This window comes from Silene latifolia, chromosome X (genome assembly GCF_048544455.1).
Source record: "Silene latifolia isolate original U9 population chromosome X, ASM4854445v1, whole genome shotgun sequence".
NCBI lineage: Eukaryota > Viridiplantae > Streptophyta > Magnoliopsida > Caryophyllales > Caryophyllaceae > Silene > Silene latifolia.
This window is the reverse complement of record NC_133537.1, coordinates 102,965,736-102,978,264: the sequence shown is the minus strand read 5'-3', so window position 1 is coordinate 102,978,264 and position 12,529 is coordinate 102,965,736.

The following is a 12,529-nucleotide window of genomic DNA, read 5'->3' as shown; positions in this document are numbered from 1 at the left end:
GTGGTTTGTTTTAAGATCTTTGTTCTCCTCTCTTTCTCATTTTCAAAACATCTTTTAAATCTAATTTTCACTGTGAAACGAGTGAGAAATTGCAGTTTGAAAGTTGCTGTCCAGATTTACAAAAAACGTGTTGTTTGCTTTGTTCCTTCGTCGACGACGGCCTCTCGAGATAAAATCTACGATCGATTACGATCCAAGACGGTGTCAACGATACATGTAGGTTGAGGGTGCATCAAATCCTCCTTCTTTCCCTTTTTATTTCGTTATTTTTATTTGTTTTTCTATCGCTTATTTTATATATTATACATCGTCTAACATCGTTAACTATGAAACATTAGTATAGTATGAGTATGAGTTAAAGTGCCATTCCGAATACCCGCGTTGACTTGAGTTGGGAAAGAAATCCGCCAGATTGGTCGGTCGTATCCCTTTCTCATTTACATATCCTCGTATTTGGAATCAGACAGAATTAAATCAATCTAATTGACGTAGTATGTTATTTGTACCTTTGTTTTAACTTTGATCTTTTCATTCATCGTAATAGTAGGCCACCTTTACACAATTCTTTCAACTAATTTAACACCTCAATTTAGTTCGTTAATTCATTAGGCATCTTAGGATTAAACTAACATTATTGTAAATGAAATTTGCAATCTTCTAATTTTTAATTGAATTCATCTTCCCATTCACTAATTTTCTCGCTAGCATGGAAGTGCGTGCTTAACACCTTTCTATTTGCACTCGTTGACAAATTAGAATTGTTTTTAACCTAGTTCGTAATTATTTAATTTAATTTATAATTAATTAACCTTTAATTTGTTTTACTTGTTTCTAATATTGTAGATTTTGTTTTTATTATTTTTTAAGGTTCAAATATGTAAATTTAATTTAGTGAATTTTTCCGTAATTTATTTTGCTGATTTCGAAATTAAAATGCAATTAACTTTGTTTTCTACAAAAACCGTGCACTGCACGAGTCTGTTCTGACTACTGATCCGTGCACTGCACGGTCTGTTTTGACTTCTGATCCGTGCACTGCACGGGTCTGCCAGTTTTGATTTCTTTTCTTCTTTTGTTTCTTTAATTGTTTACTAATCCTATTTTAATAAATATGGATTGGTGAATAATTTTAATTAGTTGGGTTCAATTTAATCAATAAGTTGTACCTAATTTATTTCAAACCTTTGTATTTGTTTAATTTAATTTAATTAGTTTAATTCTAGTCTAATTTGTTTACTAATTAATAAATCGGCTAACATCATTAATCAATCTAACTTAGTTTTAGCCTTTTTGTTTACATTTATTTTATTTGTTAAGTCATAATAGTTTAAGTTGTTTTTTGTTAGTTTGTATTGTAATTTTGTATCATGTATATAGGTTTTATTTTAATTGAGTCGAAATAATTTCGATAGTTGTTGTAATAAGATCGAGTTGTAATTTATTTCTCGTTGTGTCGGCATGAAATGCCTGGGTTGTAATAGGATAGATCCCAATGGCTCCCCCATTCCTCCTAAGCCGTGTTTGCGCATCTTTTATTTCAAATCAACCAACATGCTAAAACAACTTTGACAAAGTTAGTATTCATGCATTAAACGACATAGAAATTATTGTCACATGTTAGGGTTTTAAAACGATGTTTGCATATCATATATCGTAGTAGCTACGACCTTGTTTGAAATCCGATACTTGACTTAGTAGAGGCCGTTATTGACGGGCGGGGTTAGGTGTCCTTATGGGCTTCCTAACACGTACCCTCACCCCTTACTCAAAATCTATGGTTTGTGGATCCGTCTAAATACCATTGGATTACGAGAGTCATTCAAATCGAGTGATATAGGGTACAAGTCTTTATCTTTAATCACTCGTAGTCGATTGGCTTTATGCTTTTCGATGAAAGGTGTAAAGTTGACTTGAACGGTTCCAAGTTCCCATAAAACTTGGTGGCGACTCTAATTTGTCTTAATTCGATTCGAAAGAACCTCGAGTCGATGATGCCTAGTGTGGATCCCGCGGACGCAGTTCCCGAGGGCCTTGTCCACAGTTTGGCGACTCCGTTGGGTAAAAGAGGACTAGTTACACTTTGTTTCTAGGGTCTTTTCCTCCGAGGTGAAACTTGAAAAGAAAGTATTGGAAAGTAAAACATTACTCGTAATTCTACGATTCATGCATAAACCCTTAAGGACTTTCTCGGGCCGTCCCAGCGCTTCTTTGTGACGCGTGGGGGGCGACGTCCCACTATGCCAGGTGCTTGCACATTGCTTGCTTCCGCTCCGCCTCGTCGTGGTTCTTGAGGGTGGGGATGCTCTTCTAGGTACTCTACCTAAAGGCCCTTGCTCTATTAGACCCAAAAGGACGGAGGGCATAGACCTTCTTGTAGAAGACTTGCCGAGACGTAGAAATGTCTAGGAACATACATCCTTATGACAATGTGCAAGGTGAATTTCCCGAGTCTTTTCAAGTTTTCCATATCAATTTGAAAACCGAACTTTTGAACAACTTACTTTCAAAATAGCATGGTTTTAAAAACGCGGAATGCTGCCCAAGTAGGACTAGATTTTTCGGCCCAAAATGAGCTTTTATAGCGAGATGCATTTGCCCATTTTAAATCTCATTTTCAAATCGATTATCCGTTTTTTCAAATTCAATCCAAAATGCCTCTCGAACCTTAATCAAGCATAAAATGCGTCGAGTCGTGTTCGGGTCCTAGCCGTGTTTGGCTAAGCGTGTTTCGTCCTAGGTATCTAGAACAGGACCTTGGTGGGTCGCCCAAGCTCACCTCTTGGGCTTCGAGTCATGTGGGTCGACCAATTGGTCCAGGATAGTCCACAGAAACGTTCAAGCTAGGCCATTTAGGGCGTTTTACTTAAACCTATGGGCTGTGTTGGTCCAACCACGGGTTTAGTCACACCGAGTCCAGTTTAGAATCGAGTTATGATGGTTTGGGTCGTGTCGTTTTGTCGAGTCCAAAATGAATCGAGGTCTAAATCCAACCGTTAGTCAGTCATAAGTCGAGTCTTTGTTTGAGTCAAGTTGGTGTCGGGTCCTTAAGTGTGCACGGGCTCTTACATTTGAATATTGACTCGGTTCAGGGTTTTCTTTTAGAAAGGCCGCCAAAAACCCGACTTCAAGCAATGGAAGATGCTGTTAACAAACTCACTGAGGCCGTGAACCTCATGATGACCAGAATGGATACGATCGAATCCAAGCTGGGTGAAGATTCCTCTTCATCTACCCCACCTCTGACTGATCTGGAGAAATGATTCAAATTCATTGAAGACCGTCTGAAACTCTCCCAGGGGAAGAACATCCACTACGAAAATGCTAGGGCCTATGCCCAGTTCAGGATAAGTTGCCCACAAACATGGTACTCACTGATATCCCAAAGTTTAAGGGCACAGAAGATCCAGTCCACCATGTTAAGGCCTATAAGGGGTACTTAGCCTTGAAGGGAGTACCTGCTGACATGCTCTCTGAAATTTTCGCTCAATCTCTGGATGAACCCCCGAAGGCGTGGTTCTACAATCTGGACCTTAAGAACTTCCCCACTTTCAAAGATATTACGGTGGAGTTCTGCAAGCACTATGCTGATAATGTCGAGATTCAAACGAACATAAGAACATTGGAGGTGATGACACAGAAAGACAAAGAAGGCTTTACTGAATTCCTTGCAAGATGGCGGGCTGAAAGCGTGAAATTAGCCAAGAAGCCTGATGAAGTTGAAATGGTAGATAAGTTCGTAAAGAATCTACGACACGCTTCCGTAATGCTCTCAAATACCAGAATTTTGGCTCTTTCAAAGAATTGATAAGAATCGGGATAAAGGTAGAAGATGATGTCAGAATGGCAGAAGCTGAAAAGCCAAAAGGATACCAGGGGGCCTCGTCATCTAAGACGATAGCACAAATAACGTCCCACTTTGTTGAAACTGTCAATCTCTTAGAAGGGCAATCGAAGAAGCCGCAGCGCCAAGCTCCGAGGGCTTTCACCGATATCGGATGCACTTATACATACGCTCTCCAAAGGCTCATAGCCCAAGGAAAGCTGAAGCCTATTGGTCCAACTCCGGACCCACCCGCTAAGCAACAAGGTAAATGGTATAAACCAAATGCCTATTGTGCCTTTCATCAAGGGAAAGGCCATGATACTGAAAGGTGCTATCGACTGAAACACGAAATCCAAGACTTGATTGAGAATGGAACACTCTCGATCCCAACTATTAAACCCAATAACATCAGAAATCCATTTGGCGATCGCGCCAACTTTGTTTCTGTCGAAGACAATGTCGATTATTCCCATCTTATCCGCCCATGTCTCTTGAAAGAGGTGTTTATCGGGAAAATATTTGTGGATTGCTTTGCATTCTTGCCAAACCCGAAGAATGAAATTCAAGTCGGGAGTCTTGCTCTAGAATGTACTCCTCTCATTAACGAAGTTAATAAAAGACAATTCGATTCACCAACCTCCATCATCGTAGATCCTCGAGGACTACCTCGGGATGGAGGCAGACCATCAAAGGGATCAAGGACAAAAGCCGAGCATCTAAGCTGACAGCTGAACAAGGGAAAGCTCAAGACCAGATTTGAAAAATTATGAGTCGGGATCTGTTTTCTTTTCTTAGTCGAGTCGAGTCTAGGACTTTCTTTTCTTGAAGTTGAGTCGGTTGTCCCGCGATGACCTAGGGTGTGTCCTAGGAATCGTTCTTTTGAGTCTGTTAAGCAATTGCTTTTCCAATAAAAAGTTGCAGTTTCGTTTCCAAATATGTCTTGTTTCCCATCCTCAATCATTCCGAAATATGATAAAACGCACAACACACTCAAAGGCATCCCTGGGGTGGAAATATGTCTCGTTTCAAAATGTAAGGTACACTAGGATCCTGTGTTTGATTCCTTTACCTATTCCATGTCTGGCGGTAGAAAACCTCCATCAGAACCAGTGCTTATGACAAGCTTTTAGATGATTCTATGACGAACCCGGACTAGCTCCTTGTTTCCCATATCGATGACGGAAGGTAAGCCCATTCCCCAACAAAATCATCCCATCTCAAAGAGAGAAGATATCAACCCGTTCTAACAAGGAATTGTTTGTTCTTACCCAAATTAGTTGGCGAAGCCCAGTTTTCAAGGTGTATCCATTTATGACTAAGAGAATGAATAGAAGATCATTTTCAAAGAGAGAAAAAGATGTAAAAGAATGAAAAAATGAAAAAAAAAAAAGAAAAATGAAAAAAGATGAAAGAAAAAGAAAAAAGAAAAAAGATGTTGAAGTTATTGCGGAATGCTTTTTGGTTGAATGCCGGAGTTACGGAAGCCAGAAGTCAAGTCAAGTACCCATAGTTGAAGTTCAATGGGCGAAGCCCAAAAGCTTAAGTAGTAACCTCTTTACCCTCTAAGTCCTTCCCCGAGACAGATTCAAAGGGATAGTCGAGAATTTTGAGAATTATTCCGCTTGTGTTGTTACACCCAGCCTTTAGGGTCCAGACATGGAAATTTGAACCCACATCATTTTTCAACCCATTTGCACTCGTGGTTCATCAAACCCGAGACACCCATTCCAACCACATCAGCAACCATAGCCCTTGGCCTTAGCACCACAAAAAAAACCTTCAGAATGATGGTTAAACATTATAACTTGTTATTACCAAGCTCCACATCCCAAAAGATCCAAGCCTTTTACACCTAACCCCAAACACGGGATTTAACGGTACTTTACAGGCTAGAATGGGATATGACATGATACCTTAGGTGAAACCTTCGAGTGTGTACACCCAATCAAAATGCCATGTTTATGCACCATGATCGAACTACGTCGGATTTGATTTCGCTCCACGCGAATACGTAGGCAGTCCTTCTGAACAAGGGATTCAATCCACTCATCAACCAAGTTGTCATCTTGTCGGTTTCTTACGGGTCTTAACCAAGTCCAAATGAAGCCACCTTTGTTTGAGTCGGTCTTAGCACTTGATGTAGGCTAGGATGAGGATATAGGTTCAGATGAGTAGTGTCAAGTCTCGGAGTGAGCTTTATCTAACGGTGTAGACAATGATGCTGAGTCACATAGATGTGGGTTTGTGTTGGGAACAGAAAATATGAAAAACCCGCTGAAAAGAAAGAAGGCGTGGAAGAAAAGTAGTAAAAGCCCGCTGAAAAGAAAGAAGGCGGTGGCAAGAAATGATGAAAACTCACTGAAAAGAAAAGAGGCGAGGAGAAGAGTGACAGAATGTTCCCAATAGGAGTGATGTGTGATGTCTAAGTGTTCTCATAAAATCAGTCTGTGTTTAGTGTCTGGGCGAAGCCAACGTTGTTGCTCTGTGAGTTTAATCCTCCTTGTCAATGCCAAGTGATCTTGATTCCCATGTGCCCTCGGGAGCACGCCCATGCCATACGAAATCTTCGTCCCAAGTCCGACGACCTTGTGATTCTCGTTTGTCATCTTTTGGCGTCAGAATGGCCAATTTACATTTCTACCCCCAATAAGTCAATAATTGAATTAAAACGCGTGCACACTTGCGGTTTTATTTTCCTTTTTTGTTTTACGGTAGCGGGCTACGCCCACGTTATTTACGGGTCATACAGAGTGTCTGAGTCGTATTTCCTGCTTACCCGTCAAGGTTCGATTTCAAAATGCCAAAGATTTCAGAATTCCGAAATTTCAAAAACTTTTTGCGAATTATGGGATAGATGATCCAAGTAGTGGTACATTTCAAGTCAAGGTTCAAATCTCAAAGTTCAAAATCAAATTTTGGGTCGACGACCCAACACCCAAATGATTCGTTTCAAATTCAAAATTTGGGTCGATGGCTCAATTATTCAAAATTTTCAACATGTGCAAATTTCGGGTCGATGACCCAGTCTTTCAAATTCAATTTCAGGTCGACGACCCAAAGATTCCAACACTTCAACTTCGGACCTGGGTCGATGGCCCAAATTTCAAAAAATTCAAATATTCAAATTCAATTGTTTTTTGGGTCGATGGCCCAATATTCTAAGTGATGACAAATTCAAACTTCGGGTCGATGACCCAATTATTCAAAATTTTCAAATTCAATTTTCGGGTCGATGACCCAATCTTTTAAATGATCTAATTTTAAGATCGATGATCCAAATGTGCTTATGTGATGATTATTGCTTGTACATTTTCTATGTTTCAAATATAGCAGGATATGCTTCAATTGGGGGCTCTAAAGTCTTCGACTTTAGAGCCATCACAAATCGGGGCTCAAGTCGTTGGCTTGAGACCATTATCAAGATGTAAAGGATGACATCCACCAAGAATTCAATTCAATACAAGAGTATGAAATGGAAGAATTCCATAGCTGAAAGCAAATGATGAAAGTGGCGGCAACCTCCTCGGAAAGTCCCGTCCCATTTTGACACCGCCACGATGATAAGCTTTGGGCAAGTGTCGGCAGATGATGAATTTTGGACAAACGCCAAACAGATGATAAACTTTGGGCATGTGTCGCATTCTTCCGAACTACGACGCGGGTTTGATTCCGTCAGAAACGGATACGTAGGCGATTAAGGATAAGGCTCAATCCACCATATATGCAATTTATGGGTCGACGACCAATGATGACAATTTGACGCAACAGAAGCAAGAGTTAATCCCCGACAAAGTTTCAGGTATGATCTCTTCTTATGGCTGGCGAGCTTATATACGCAAGTCTAATGGACTATAAACGACCCGCAGAATCCTCGGTCGAGAGGGACTGGGGTATACTTTGATTTTCGCCTTGTCCAAGCCTCGGTCAAAATGGGGCTCAGAGATACCCGTATCCGTCGATATTGGAATTTATAGAGAACCCGACAAACACCCGATGATGATAGGACACATGTATTCTTTAGTTGTCATTGTCATTATTTGGGCTCGTTTTACGATGTAGAATGAGCGTTGTCGACGAAGTATTTTATTAATTTAAATGATATTTAAATTAAATGTTTTTTTTTAAAGTGAATTCATTTTATTGTTTTAATTTGAATTTATTTTCTTAAATTTATTTTATTGAAAATAAAATATATTTTTGATTTGAAAAATCATTCTTTAGTTATTTGATTTGAAAAATCAATTTATATCGTTTATAAACCGTATTTGAAGAACTCGATTTTTTACGATGGTTTTATACGCGATTTTTGAGCTCGTTTTCTACTTGATTTGGGCTCGATTTTCGACGCACTTTCGGCCCAATCCCCTCTCCTCCAACCCGTGTTCAAATCCCAGCTAAAACCCACCACAAAACCCTGGCTTAGCCCTCCCAAATCACGTCCCAAACAGCCCAACACCACCTTCGCTGCCTTGTTTTGCAGCCCCAAATCCGACACCAAAACTGCCCCGTATTCGACTCCAATGCGACCCATATCTCACCTCCCACCTAGCCCACATATCAAGCTATAATTCCAAGCCCTTCCCATGCAACCCACGTCCAAAATCCTTCACAAACCTCACGGAATAAGCAGCCCCCCTGTTTTCGTTCTCCAAACCCGAGCCCAATCAAACACTTCCAAACCCGCTCCAAAAGGCTACCAAACCCGTGCCCATGACCACCCATCCACACCTGACTATCCTACACATATTACCATGCCTTTCCCACCAAGAAACACCCCTCAAAAACCCTACACGAGCTCATGAAAGCTGCTGGACAGCAGCAGCGAAACAAAGCGACCCGGCCTTTTGCTCTCTTTTACCCTACTTTAACTCCCTATAAATACCCCCCCCCCCTCCTTTGCCATACTTTCATTCCTCTAAGTTCTCCCCACATCATACTGCAAATACCAAGCATTAATATCCAAAAACAAACCCTAATTGCCTCTCAAAACTCTCGACAAAACCGATACATCCAAACTGAGAAACAGTTTGTGTCTCTCTCGAAATACCATTCATTCTCCCTTCAAATCTCCATTAAAATTCGAGTTTCTTGTTCCTAATTAACCATATAACATCCATCTACATCTTAAACAAAGACTCACGAGCCAAATTGACCCTGAGAGTACACGAATCCCCTCGAAAAACAGAGTGTCATACACTCTGTTTTCGCGGCTTTTCCTGTCTGTCCAGTTCTGTTTATGCTCGTTTTTCGTGCCCAATAACTCAGAAAGAGCGTGGTTTGTTTTAAAATATTTGTTCTCCTCTCTTTCTAGTTTTCAAAACATCTTTTAAATCTAATTTTCACCGTGAAACGAGTGAGAAATTGCAGTTTGAAAGTTGTTGTCCAGATTTACAAAAAACGTGTTGTTTGCTTTGTTCCTTCGTCGACGACGGCCTCTCGAGATAAAATATACGATCGATTACGACCCAAGACGGTGTCAACGATACATGTAGGTTGAGGGTGCATCAAATCCTCCTTCTTTCCCTTTTTATTTCGTTATTTTTAGAGAAAATTGTTGATTACAGCCTTTTATAAACCTCATTTTGAAAATTACAGCCTTATATAATTTTTTTTGAAAATTACATCCAAAATATTACTTTTCTTCTAAAATTGCACCAACTTGAGGTTTTTGGTGATTTTTGATGATGTTTTTTATGATGTACCCTTTATTATTTGAGAGCCTACTTACCCAAATTTCTTACCTCTCCTTAACACAAACCAATTAATCACCCCAAACATCATAAAAACATCATAAAAATTCACCGGAAAACTCAAGTTGGTGCAATTTTAGAAGAAAAGTAATATTTTGGATGTAATTTTCAAAAAAAATTATATAAGGCTGTAATTTTCAAAATGAGGTTTATAAAAGGCTGTAATCAACAATTTTCTCTTATTTTTATTTGTTTTTCTATCGCTTATTTTATATATTATACATCGTCTAACATCGTTAACTATGAAACATTAGTATAGTATGAGTATGAGTTAAAGTGCCATTCCGAATACCCGCGTTGACTTGAGTTGGGAAAGAAATCCGCCAGATTGGTCGGTCGTATCCCCTTCTCATTTACATATCCTCGTATTTGGAATCGGACAGAATTAAATCAATCTAATTGACGTAGTATGTTATTTGTACCTTTGTTTTAACTTTGATCTTTTCATTCATCGTAATAGTAGGCCACCTTTACACAATTCTTTCAACTAATTTAACACCTCAATTTAGTTCGTTAATTCATTAGGCATCTTAGGATTAAAATAACATTATTGTAAATGAATTTTGCAATCTTCTAATTTTTAATTGAATTCATCTTCCCATTCACTAATTTTCTCGCTAGCATGGAAGTGCGTGCTTAACACCTTTCTATTTGCACTCGTTGACAAATTAGAATTGTTTTTAACCTAGTTCGTAATTATTTAATTTAATTTATAATTAATTAACCTTTAATTTGTTTTACTTGTTTCTAATATTGTAGATTTTGTTTTTATTATTTTTTAAGGTTCAAAATATGTAAATTTAATTTAGTGAATTTTTCCGTAATTTATTTTGCTGATTTCGAAATTAAAATGCAATTAACTTTGTTTTCAACAAAAACCGTGCACTGCACGGGTGTGTTCTGACTTCTGATCCGTGCACTGCACGGGTCTGTTCTGACTTCTGATCCGGGCACTGCACGGGTCTGCCAGTTTTGATTTCTTTTCTTCTTTTGTTTCTTTAATTGTTTACTAATCCTATTTTAATAAATATGGATTGGTGAATAATTTTAATTAGTTGGGTTCAATTTAATCAATAAGTTGTACCTAATTTATTTCAAACCTTTGTATTTGTTTAATTTAATTTAATTAGTTTAATTCTAGTCTAATTTGTTTACTAATTAATAAATCGGCTAACATCATTAATCAATCTAACTTAGTTTTAGCCTTTTTGTTTACATTTATTTTATTTGTTAAGTCATAATAGTTTAAGTTGTTTTTTGTTAGTTTGTATTGTAATTTTGTATCATGTATATAGGTTTTATTTTAATTGAGTCGAAATAATTTCGATAGTTGTTGTAAGTAGATCGAGTTGTAATTTATTTCTCGTTGTGTCGGCATGAAATGCCTGGGTTGTAATAGGATAGATCCCAATGGCTCCCCCATTCCTCCTAAGCGTGTCTCACATCTCTTTTATTTCAAATCAACCAACATGCTAAAACAACTTTGACAAAATTAGTATTCATGCATTAAACGAAATAGAAATTATTGTCACATGTTAGGGTTTTAAAACGATGTTTGCATATCATATATCGTAGTAGCTACGACCTTGTTTGAAATCCGATACTTGACTTAGTAGAGGCCGTTATTGACGGGCGGGGTTAGGTGTCCTTATGGGCTTCCTAACACGTACCCTCCCCCTTACTCAAAATCTATGGTTTGTGGATCCGTCTAAATACCATTGGATTACGAGAGTCATTCAAATCGAGTGATATAGGGTACAAGTCTTTATCTTTAATCACTCGTAGTCGATTGGCTTTATGCTTTTCGATGAAAGGTGTAAAGTTGACTTGAACGGTTCCAAGTTCCCATAAAACTTGGTGGCGACTCTAATTTGTCTTAATTCGATTCGAAAGAACCTCGAGTCGATAATGCCTAGTGTGGATCCCGCGGACGCAGTTCCCGAGGGCCTTGTCCACAGTAACCCTTGACGACGAGTTTAAACCGGACCAAAAATGGCGCCGTTGCCGGGAACGGTGTTAACTTGATTTGATTTTCATTAATTGTTTTTAGTTGTGTCTTTCTTTACCTTGAGGGAGAGCACTTCCTCAAGGTACTTCTTACCGTTTTCTTAGTGTATTTGCAAGAAGGATATTATAGATTGTTGTGTAGAGGACCATGTGGGTACTACTCTCATTAAAGACCCTTTGCAAGCATTGGAAGCCTTAGAAGCAAGTGAGGCCAAAAACAAGCATTGGGAGTTGGAAGTAGATCTACTTGAAGCTGCTCTAGCTTGCAAGGAGCTCATATATGAGCAATCCATATTGATAAATAACATTCTTAAGGAAGCATCACAATCCACTAAAGATAAACAAGCAACAAAAAATCACACCATGCAAGAATAAGAGATGGACGAAAATAAACATGGGTAATTCAATTGTTAGGAAATTTGTGCATGAACCTTGAGATCTAAGGCTCGAATCTTATATTAAACAATTTTTAGTTTGCTTTGTGCTTACTAACCCTAGAGAGATAAAGTAGAGAGAGAAAAATGCATTGACTGCCGTCATCCTGCAAAACGTGACAGTACTTTCTTGTCTCTAATGGCAAAGAAGAATAATAAGAAGGTTTCAACTACACACAACAGTAGTTCAAAAACCAAAGATACTACATCTAAGATTACTGCTGAGAAGAACAAAGTCTTAGGGAAACCAGATGTTGATGAGGCTGCAAAACAGAAGAGTCTCTATGAAATTGAAGGTATCCCTGCATATACAATAGAGGATGAATTGGAGGATGAATCTGATGAAAGTGAGCAGGCCATATCAGATCAGGAGGAAGAGGAGGTTTGGTATGAACGCTATGGTAGGAAGGTGATGGAAATTCTGGAGGAGGAACCCACTGAAATGCTTCAACTGACTGAAGAAGATGTCCAAGATCAACTTGTGTACTGGCAACAGGCAGTCTATGGATTTGTGG